Genomic DNA, 12,090 nt, shown 5'->3' on the forward strand with positions numbered 1-12,090 from the left:
GAAAATTTTCGTAGCAAACTGATCCTGAAATCAAAGTATCTTACCTCATGATGAATTGCTTGGAAACACGGTGCTTTGCTGTTCTCTGTGAGCCAGGTGCCAATTTCTAACTGCACTTGGTGAGAGCTTAGTGCAATGCTCCCGATAGCAAGTAAACTATTTTATACATATCAGTGGGTGAGACACCTTTAAACAAAAATGACTTGGATCGAGGATGGAGACAATGCCCTCCAGAAGCGAATGCGCCGAGACTCACTCTCCAGACCAAACGGGAACTCATCTGTGAAAAGAACATTGCTCCACTGTTCGACCGTCCAGGTAGCATGATGACATCACTCCAGACGTTCCCTCCTGTGTCAGAGGTACACACAGGTTATTCTGCTGAAGCCTTCTGTACACTGTTTACCTCTGTACAATATGTCCAGTGGATGTTTGAGGTCGGATGGTAGCTGCCGTGCTGTACTACGGCGGTACTGTCGTACCCTTACAGCCAAACAATTGTCTTCTCTTTCTGATGTCACACATGTTCGGCCCTGCCCTGGGTTCAGGATTCAGTTTCGGTCTCTATTAAATGTCGCCTCATCCGAGAACCAACAGAGCGATTCACATTAAGCTATCCGGCCACATCACTTCGCGACAGTCCTGCTTCCATTCTTGCTATGGCCCTCCGCCGCAGTGTGTGGTAGATGTCTTCTCTGCGTCATACTGCACCGTCTGTGGCTGTGTACACAGCGATTGTGGATGTGGGACTACCCGGCAAACACTACCTCATTTGATAGATGCCCTGACGTCATCGTTGGCGTGGTTGCCCGTTCACCGGAATGCCATCTTCCGTGTAGAACACGATTGTACGAACAGGTGTATGTATGAACAAGTGTTGACAGTTTGTGTGATAGTATCGTGAATTAGAGACAGGACGGGGAAGTAGCTATTTGTTGTTTTAATTTTGAACACCAATATATTTCTTTATACGATGGAAAAATGTCCAAATTCCAGTCTGTTTTCAAGATGATGCTTAGTGATTCGCAGCTGCCGTATAGTTGCCCCCTATGAATCAACTGTGCGCGGCTGACGGCCTTGAGCCGCTGTAATATTGATGGCGTGCCTCGTCAGGCAAATGTTCAAAATACCATAATGATGAAACTCTCAGCGGGTTTTTAACTTCAATTAGAGCGTACTTGCTAGATAAGGATGTTGTACTAAAAAGTTAAAATTTACGCCCAACGTGGGGCTCGAACCCACGACCCTGAGATTAAGAGTCTCATGCTCTACCGACTGAGCTAGCCGGGCGATGTGGAAGCATGGAAATAGATATTGTTTACTAGCAGTCTCCAGTTTGAGATTTCTTTTGTTTTATGTCTTAGTCGTTGTTAATACTATTTTCCAAGGTATATGTTCCTTTTCAAACCATTACCTCATTCTTTCTCATCTCGTTAATGAAACAATTTTATAACATTAATCATACGAAAACAATTCAAGTAATGGTTTCAAAAATGAACAAATATTTTGTGAACTGGTTACCATTAACTCAAATATGAACGAGAATGAGACAAAACTAAGGAAAAAATAAGATTAAAATGTAAAGTTGCTGGTCGGAGTTCCACTTTTTAATGAACTGAAACTAACTACAAGATTCGGTCGAATTACGCCCTCTTCGGATCTAAAACTTGGTTGCTGCCATCGGTGACAGTTCGTGGACGTAGTTGCAACTCGATCGAAATCGGTACTTACAATGGTCTTGCTTGTTATAAAATAACATTCGCTGTTTCCCGTTACGATTTTCCTTTTTTTCTGGACGTAAATCCCATTGTCAATTGCGATTCTCGAGCGTCATGACACTTTAGAAGCGAGTTTCCAATGCCTGAGCTGCTTCCTTATTTTAATGTCCTTATTGTGCTATAAATACGTATGGTTTTCTAATGACTGATATCTGATGTATGTTTCTGTATATTGTAGATAAGTCTAATGGTGAATTTTACTAACAGATTACTTGTCGCCCTCTTACGCACTCACACATATTATACACCATAAGAGGCATCAAAAAATCCATACAGGGTAAGTACATTTTTTTTCCAAATCGCCGTTGGTGGAGAAGGATAGATCGGTAATTATAAATAGTGTGCTCTTGTACTACGGCAAAGGCATCAGAATAGTACAGCAGGTCACACGTAGGAAACGTGGTGTCTTATATGCCACAATATATACAAACATACAAAGCGTTGGGTTAGCTGCAGTAGGCTTTCACCAATAGTTATCGCTAATAAAATAGAAGAAAAGTAATAACGTTGCATAAACAACAGATGTAGACCGTATTATTCGTAAAAAGAATAAAGCAAGGTAGCTGATACCTCCTGCTACAAAATGCCGACTGTCTGAGTCACGAAACTGTCGGGAGATAGCGAAGAACAAAATCAGCATTCATTGCAGGCACAAACATTCACTCATAAATTTACCTACGTAAGGGATATGTCTGTGGATATAGTCAAAAGCAGTTTCGTCTGCTACCTGTTTCTCGTGGCAAAAGCAAATTTATTAGTAATTGCGTGCACACAATTAGAGTTAAAAGATTAGTCAGAATTTAAATTTCTTGGAATACCAGACAGCATTGGGAAACGCCTGTGCGTCAGAGTGAGCACTCCAACGAACATTGCTCAAGCAATAGTTTGCAGTAATGACAATTGTCAGGAGGTTGGTCGATGTGATCCTGAGCAAGTGGAAGATCAATGTAAGTTGCAGGTGACTGCCAAGGGGAGAGCAGGGGAAAGCAACTGCGCCCCCCCCCCACCCCAACCCCTACAAAAAAATAAAAAAGTATCGTCTTCGCAAACCAGACTCGCATCCTGCCCCACAACTACAAACAAAGGTTTTTCAGTTTTTAAAAGCCACAGTATGTATTGCCAGAGCCACACGTTGCGAAATATCAGACGTATTTCAAGGCATTGGCGCAGTTGCCTGGTAAGTCCACTTTTGACCGAAAATGAGATTTCACTAGAATTTCATAGTTTAAAAATTGATCTATCGTGTGGTGCAAGAATGAGACTTGTCCATTGGATTAATTCAGAATAACATAAGGTGTGGTGGACCTGTAGACGCCATGTGTTTGAGGCAAGAACCAGACAGGTCCAGGGCTTGCTTTGTCATTGTCTCCAACAATAGTCAGACTTTGGCATGTCAAAACACTTAAGAAGTTCACTGTGGTTAATGTTACACAAGAGCTATTTTTAGACTCCTTGTTCCATCCGAAAAATCTGTTCCGTTCTACTGTTAAGAGTGCTGATAGAAGTATACTGTTTAAAAGTAAAAGCTCTTTGAGTACACTACTGCACGCAAGGATGTAGTTTGCTGTAGAGCGCTTTCATCACAACTTATCTGTGATGATTTCGTCATTCAAAAAGCCTCAATCACACTGACGTTGCACGATAAAAAACTTCATTAAGTGCCCCAGTCTGTTAAAGCTGTATGAAGATACCACGAAACTTGTCAAGAAGTTGTGCCAGCCTGAGCCATCTTATTTTATAATGAAGTGGCTTTGGTGAAATTATTACGGATGCTGCATACAGTTAATCAATAGGAGAAGCGCAATGAACTTATTAGCTTTCCGCAGCTACGACTTTTATTAGGATATACGCATTTTCTGTGTGAATATAATTCTCAGACTTGTAATATGGCTTTCAAAAAACCTATTTTTTGTATTTATGTAGAGATTGCAACGGTTGATCTAAATGTCTGAGACGCTTGTGTAATAAAAGAAGAAGCGGCCTTCAAGTTTGTTAGAGAACATCTAGAAGCAGCCTGGGTGTTCGCATTTGTCTGTCTTGTTCCCGCCGTCAGAATGTAAGCTGTGGCATGTAGCTTTAAGTGACTCCTACTATAAGGAACTGGTTTTGATATACGAACACGTTGCCGCTTTATTGTATCCACCAGATCACATGTTTATGCCAAGTTCTATTTTTCAGCTTTTCTCGCGGGGAAAACAACATTTCGATGTAGCACCGATTCGCCGTTGGTGTGATTTTATCACTAATCTGCAATTTTTTTCATTTTTACTTATAGTACTAGAAGAGTGAGGTGTAATTTGGAATAGTAGTCAGGGGTTGCTTTTTAATTAATCAGAAAGCATAGAGCAGTTACTAAATGACGATAACGCAGTTTGCATTTTCTAAAATTGATCCACATCTTTTATTACGCTGCTCCCAAGAACTAATCTGGGGCGTTTACAAAGTTGATTCTGCTCAAGTTTTATTTGAAATATTTGAGTGAGCGGAGGTGGAAGCCAACTCACAGACTTATCATATTAAATATCCAGTAAGCTGGAAAGTGGTAGTAGTTGTCGTGTATTATGTTACTAGTTCATATTTTGACCTACTTAAAAAATTAAATTGTTTGGTGCAAGAGTGAAGCAGGTCCATTTTTTTTTACTCAGTAAGTATCGTTTGATTATGTGATAAGCTGTTACGATGCGTTGATGGCCCAAATAAATATGGGGAAAAGACACGACTTGTAAGTTTTAGAATTCCATTGCAGTTTCTTGTGTTTTACTTCAAAGTATGTAAACGTGAATTATATGTTTATTGCACCGATGCTTTCATTTCCACATCCGCCGCTATTCTCCTTGCAACTGAAAATATCACATGGCTCAGGGTTCTAAGAGCTTTCAACAGTGCTTGCCTGCTTGACAGCAAAAAAATAAGAATACACCGGATACAGAATACACCCTTTAAGACATTGTAGGTAGAATGTATGTAGAATAAAGTGGCATCAGGACTGCTGATTATGAGTTTAATTTTGTAATTCACGAAATCAGAATCATCTTCCCGCCCGCCTAGCTCTAATCCTAAGATTTGTCAGACAGGGGTTCGAATCCGGATAGCCTGCTTATAACGATCACTCATCTTAACTCCCGTCAACACCGTCCTCCCTCACCCTTCCACCCTCTCTCAGCTCCATACTAGCTTACAACTAGAATATATACACAGGCTTTTCAATTGCATCATCTGCTCCGAATCTCTGTGCCCTTTAAACCTCTGTGCGCGGTTCACCACCCACCCATTAGTGCAACAGGGCCAGGAAAGCTGTCACATGCTCATTCTTGTAGGAGCCAGTGTGATGTTTATGTGGGTTCGTGGTCTCGTCGGTCTGACAGGAAAGGAGGCCGCTGATGCTGCTGCCAAGGCTGCAGCCCTCGTACCTCACCCCGCCAGTTCCTATATTCCCTCCGATGGTCTCTGTGTTGCCTTCTGTCAGAAGGTGGTGTCACTTTGGCCCTCCTTTCATGGGAAAAAGCTCAGAGTTATTAAGCCCCTCCCAGCAGTTTGGACGACCTCCTCTCGGCCCTCTCGCCGTGAGGAGATGATTTTATTAGCTATGTCGCGAATCGGACACTGTCTTTTTAGCCATCGTCACTTCTTAAGAGGTGCTCCCTCACCACCTTATACTCATTGCGCTGGAGCGTTGACGGTTCGCCATTTCCTGACGGAATGCCCCTTTTTTTTACCCATTGACATTGTCGTTTGTGTTTGACGTCCGAGTTATCGGCCTCTCGGCAAACGACGCATGGACTGTCGACCGCGTTTTACTTCTTTTTTTATAATTTCAACATTGCAGCATAGTCAGCAATCGTGATAATCTAATAGGGCCTATACGTCAGCTCCCGAGGCCCCGCACGGCGTCCATGGAGACGAGGCGCTCGCCAGAGCTTAAGTTAAATCTTGGTGTTGACTTAGCACTTATGTACCGCATTTTTAAAATGTGACTACGCCTCATCAGGCTGTTTAATTTTTATTTCTAGACCTTGCCCTCTTAGACAAATTATAGAATCTGAAGAAGACTCAATTATTTGGGCTGAAACCTAGGTAAAGGTTGGTTTCATTACCGCAGTTGAGGCTGATAGTTTCTTATATATTTAATTTTTAGTTCAGGACCTCCGTTTCTCAATGGCGTATCTTATAGACCTTTCCCCACGTTCCCGTTTTTAGCTGTCTTCTCTTGCGTCGATTGGCATTAACGTGTCGTCGTTTTTAACTTCTCTCTTTGTCGTCGTGTTCTACAGCTCTGACGTGGGCGTGTATAACCTTAGTTGTTTTTGCGCCCTAAAAACAAAACCAACAAACAACCAGGATACGCTCTAGGTCACAACTTTCTTCTTTTGGGGTCACTTTACTCATACAGCTCAGTCCTTGCTCTCTGTATACAGGTCCTTTAGGAAGCGCGGCGCTTAAACTGATTTAGACCATAGACCGAATCTCATGCGTGACACGACAACGTAATAAATGCGAACTTTTTCATTTACGTAGAGGGATTTAGTTTATGGAAAAACACGAAAAATATTTCGTCTCCACGACAAGTGTTCCCGTGGAAGGTAAGCGGAGCTTGTACCAGATACGAGCTAATCTATCTTATCTGGAGTAGTTTCATCAGTGCGTGACACAAGGGACGTCACTTCTGAGCAAGACCTAGCCCACAACAAAAGCTACGTACCTCTCGTAGCTCTCAGAACACATCGAGCGTGTGGGGTATGACATCATTGAGATGTACAGGTCAACAGCACTAGTACTCAGATTGATGGAATACCAAGCTAGGAGATATTGTATAAACTTAGAGATAAAATGAAGGAAACAGTCACTTAAAGCAAGGACACATTGGCCGGACATCTCCTAAAGTAGCCGCAGTTAATTTGGGAGGGAAGAAACAAATCGATGTCCTTAAGCAACTAAGGCAAAAATGTGTAATGAAAATGTGCATGCTTTCTGGTAAACTTCGGAAAACTGTTCCGTTGGCGCAAAGAATAATTTAAGTCTGTAGAAATGGTTGGCCAAAACTCTTGTCTAAGTACCTCTTTCACGTTCACCGTTTCATACTATCAGTATAAAAGTATTGCGTCCGTTTCATCGTAGTGCTATCGGGCAGTATTTACAGCGTACAACTATAGTCACATGTACGATATCACCCAGTCTCGCAGAATATTTACACTATTTTCTAATGAAGAGTAAACCAGAAGCTTGCTGTAGTCTTGACCACATCACAGTGAATTTCTATAAACATATGCTGGCTGCAAAACAGTGCCTACAAATTATTTATACTTCTGTTGTTGCAAGGAACGGTTGACGACTTGCTTCACCGTATGATTTATCATATACCGACACTGAACGTTATTTAGAAAGTTCTGAGTTTGTATCCGAAGATAGAGTCGAAGTGCGGTGCAAAGTAATATAATTTTAATAAAACTGTAATTAGTCTACACGAATTAATTCATGTAGGTAATGTGACCACGGAGTCTTTTAGGTACCCGTTTCCTTTGTTAATAAAGTCAATTCTCTTGAGATCCGGCGAGCGATAGGGCCATGCTAAAGATTTCAGATGAGTCTAAGCACTATGGGACTTCACATCTGAGGTCATCAGTCCCCTAGACTTAGAACTACTTAAACCTAACTAACCTAAGGACATCACACACATCCATGCCCGAGGCAGGATTCGAACCTGCGACCGTAGCGGTCGCGCGGTTCTGGATTGAAGCGCCTGGAACCGTTCGCCCACTTTGGCCGGCTGCTAAAGAATTGTTACAGATACGTTACACCTAAGTGTCGTCGCACACATATGGCAGAAGTGTACTATTGGCCCTTTGTACCTGAGACTAACCAGAATCGACGTGTGCAGAGGAACATTTACTAGCAACTCTGGCTGCATATTGCAAATGAAATTTAGATCCAGTCCCCCGGTCAGCTTTCTTTTCTTTTCCCATTTCCTTTTCCCTTTTCCGTCTCCTTTTTTTCTTTTTTCTTTTGTCCTTTTCAAGTCATCGATCTCCTGACTCGCTTGATTCGATTTCCTCTCCACACTTTATACCCAACATCATAATTCATTTGTTGTTGAGAGGGGGACAGAAATAGAAATGCTTATAAGGGTAAATTATGAATAATTCGCCTCGACTGCGAAAATTCCCGGTGTTTACCCAGGTTTCAACGTGGATAACCACGCCTTCTTCAGAACAAAATAAAAAACAGCTTGCCTAAATGGGCATAAGGGTGTTTCAGGGTAGGCTGGGCTGAGAGATAATTGTTAAGAAAAATTTCGGTACTTCGGGCCGTTTGTGAGTTGATTAGCACTGAAATGAAATGATCGTATGGCATTTTTTGCCGGGAGGCCCCATGCGGGTAAGTTCGGCCGCTGTATGGCAAGTGCTTTTTAGCACTGAAGTAAGCCAATCAGGCCATTGCGCGTGCAAATTCAAGCGGCCTGCCAGAAATGGTATCGCCAGACGTGTTCTTCGTTTGGTTTCGTATAACCGAACAGAAAAGCGATACAGAAGTTCGACATGGGATCGAACCGGAGCCAAAGGCTGCACAGTCTCGTGCACTATCATCTGCGCTATGACAACGACAGACACTAATTGTATCTGGCGAGCCGCATGAATCTGCGCTCGCAATATCCTAATCGGCTAACTTCAATGCTCATCAACTCATAGACGGCGCAATCTATCGAATTTTTTTGTAAGAATGATTCTCAGCGTAACCAGCCTTGTAAAACTCATACAAGCTTTTCAGACTGTTTCTGACCATCCTGTGTATTCCAGTCTACCTTTCTCTGGAAGTTATTCCACGATGTCTTAGCGAGTAACATACCGCCTTGTATTTTTCTAGTCGTCTTCCACATATTCCTTTCCTAGCCAATTAGACGCAGAACCTTATTTCGTATCTTTACCAATCTGCTTTTCCAGCGATGGCCATCTGAGCTAGCGCAGAACGCGATTCATTGCTGAACACAATGCGACGCCATTTATCAGCCATCCGTGTTACTCTGTCACGGCAACAGTCAAAACGAATTCGTTTGTGATGTCATAACGGCAGCCTACGCATGGGGCTGTAATTACGCAGTCCAAAGGTTCCAGTGACGTTAGCCACATTTCAACATTGAAATGAATGTGGTAGCAAGTAAAAATTTGTGCTGGACCAGTACTCTAAACCGGATTTCCGGCTTTAAACGAGCGGTCGCCTTAACCGCATTGGCCATCCGAGCACGCTTCCCATCTGAGCCAGATTCTCACTCAGCCTGTCACACAGTACTGACATACCGTCACCTACCCATAAAGCCTTTACTTGCAGTTCCCAATTCCCGTAAGAGATCGGTCATTGTCTGCATCCGCAATGACAGGCAGGATCTTTGGACGTCGACACCTTATTGATATCAAAACATATTATAAAAATGGATGTATATATACATTTATGTATGTATGCATGTATGTTCCACATCCCTTTCTAAACCGTTGGACCGATTTCAACCAAACTTGTACACATACCACTTACTGTCTGGAAAGAATCGCTGTCTACATTTTATTCGTCCAGTATTTGAGAATGAGAGCACTTAGTGATTTGCAACGAACTTCACACGTAAGTTCAAACCTTTACTAAACTCTTCCTCGCTGACCACCCCACAAAATGATGAAAGAAAATTACTGTATCGCTTACAACATTTTTCGCTGTTTAGACAGTAAAACTGCTGCATAAGTTATGACGCTTTCTTTACTACTAACAGCATTCGCGACACATTTTGGAGACATTACTCATACGGAAGTTGGAACTTTAATAGTAACAACTATTTATTTACAAAATAGATACGTGTTTCAAGGTTTTACTGACCTTCAAAGTAGCATTGTGTATAACCCGTTGCCAACAATGTGGAGGTCGTAGGATACTCTTAGCAATGACAGTTATGTTGACAGTTCGAGCGGCGCGGTCTATCGCCCGACGAATTTGTAGCAGTTCTGAATCGACTGCCGTGAATTGTTTCCTTCAGTTTAGAAATCGAGTTGAACTTACGAGGGCTTAAGTCAGGGGAGCACTTAGCAGTCCCATCAGTCAAACAAATCAGTAACAGCTTGCACTGCACATGCTTGAGCACTGCCTTGAAAAATGATGGTCAGCTCCTGCAGAAAACTGTCATCACTTGTGTCTCCATGCTGTTCATTTTTGGAACACAACCTACGACCAGCTTAGGAGTGATGACTCTTTCTTCAGGACCTGACCATCATTTTGCAGGACAATCCTCAAGCACGTACAGTGCTAGCTGTTACTGATTTGTTTGACTGATGGGGCTGCTAAGTGCTATTCCACCTACTGCACTCCCCTGAGTGGAATTCGCTTCAGAGCTGCTACATATTCGTCGGGCAATAGACCGCGCCGCTCGAACTGTCAACACAACTGGCACTGCTATGAGTATCCTACGACTTCCACATCACTGGCAACAGGTTATACACACTGCTGGTGACCACTCTGACGGTCATTAAAACTTCGAAACACTTTTCTATTTTATACGAGCTGTAAATAAATAGTTGCCACTTAAGTTCCAACCCTCGTATATACCACTGAATGTACCAGCAAGATCATTGTAAGACACTTAGTTCAGGTGGTATTACATCACAAACAGTGAGTTGGATGAAAAACTACCGCATCATGCATGACGTTTAAATTTATTACTTCTCCACTACTAACGCCATTCGCTACACGTTTCGCCACTGGATTACCTGCAAAATTATATCATTTTAGGACATATAGTCCAGGAAAAATGACTCAATAAACACTGACCTGCGTGAAAATGAAACTCCAGCGTGAAATTCGGCAGAGATGTTTGTGTATACATGTGCAATTTGTTAAATACATTTGAAATACATTTCAAATGTGCGTATGTGGGCAAAGCCACAAGACCTCATCCTAAGCCCCTAGAACAATTTCAACCAAATCTGCTATACATGGTAGTCACAATATGGAAAGAAATACTGTGGCGTTAAGAACCACCAGCCTCCCATTGAGGGGTGGGAGGGGGGGATGTTAGTGTGGAGGGAGGGGAGAGGAAGATGGAAACAAATAGGGTGGAAATCGACGTGGACATGGACAGAGAAAGGGAGACGGAGAAATGGACAGATGGAAGGGAGAGGAAGAGATTGTGGTGTCACCGCCAGACACCACACTTGCTAGGCGGTAGCCTTTAAATCGGCAGCGGTCCGGTAGTATACGTCGGACCCGCGTGTCGCCACTATCAGTGATTGCAGACCGAGCGCCGTCACACGGCAGGTCTAGAGAGACTTCCTAGCACTCGCCCCAGTTGTACAGCCGACTTTGCTATCGATGGTTCACTGACAAAATACGCTCTCATTTGCCGAGACGATAGTTAGCATAGCCTTCAGCTACTTTAATTGCTACGACCTAGCAAGGCGCCATTATCAGTTATTATTGATATTGTGAAACATGTACGGTCCAAAACCGACATTCATCATTAATGGATTAAAGTTAAGTATTCCACCAGCTACGTCCGTTTTTCTGGAGTCTAATTTCCTTGTCCTGTTCCAGACCTGACGCCAGCCTGAGTGAGCTAAAACGCGTGCCTTTCGGCGTCCTCTAGTAACACGGTGCTGGTTCTCCTGCCAACCACAACAGAGATGGACAGAGAAAAGAAAGGAAATGGGCAGAGAGAGGGGCTGAAGGAAAATGGAATATATATATACACTCCTGGAAATTGAAATAAGAACACCGTGAATTCATTGTCCCAGGAAGGGGAAACTTTATTGACACATTCCTGGGGTCAGATACATCACATGATCACACTGACAGAACCACAGGCACATAGACACAAGCAACAGAGCATGCACAATGTCGGCACTAGTACAGTGTATATCCACCTTTCGCAGCAATGCAGGCTGCTATTCTCCCATGGACACGATCGTAGAGTTGCTGGATGTAGTCCTGTGGAACGGCTTGCCATGCCATTTCCACCTGGCGCCTCAGTTGGACCAGCGTTCGTGCTGGACGTGCAGACCGCGTGAGACGACGCTTCATCCAGTCCCAAACATGCTCAATGGGGGACAGATCCGGAGATCTTGCTGCCCAGGGTAGTTGACTTACACCTTCTAGAGCACGTTGGGTGGCACAGGATACATCGGACGTGCATTGTCCTGTTGGAACAGCAAGTTCCCTTGCCGATCTAGGAATGGTAGAACGATGGGTTCGATGACGGTTTGGATGTACCGTGCACTATTCAGTGTCCCCTCGACGATCACCAGAGGTGTACGGCCAGTGTAGGAGATCGCCCCCACACCATGAT

The 12,090-nt window shown here is 43.2% G+C and overlaps 1 protein-coding gene and 1 non-coding gene across 2 annotated transcripts in view; both read right to left on the reverse strand.

Annotated features, from left to right (window-relative positions):
* LOC126284908 (phospholipase A2 inhibitor-like) overlaps window positions 1–12,090 on the reverse strand; it is a 172,875-nt gene that overhangs the window by 104,225 nt on the left and 56,560 nt on the right. The window lies entirely within an intron of this gene.
* Trnak-cuu (transfer RNA lysine (anticodon CUU)) lies at window positions 1,218–1,290 on the reverse strand. The gene has a single exon. It is a non-coding gene; the product is annotated as a tRNA-Lys (tRNA).

Source organism: Schistocerca gregaria, chromosome 8 (genome assembly GCF_023897955.1).
Source record: "Schistocerca gregaria isolate iqSchGreg1 chromosome 8, iqSchGreg1.2, whole genome shotgun sequence".
NCBI classification, from domain to species: Eukaryota; Metazoa; Arthropoda; class Insecta; order Orthoptera; family Acrididae; genus Schistocerca; species Schistocerca gregaria.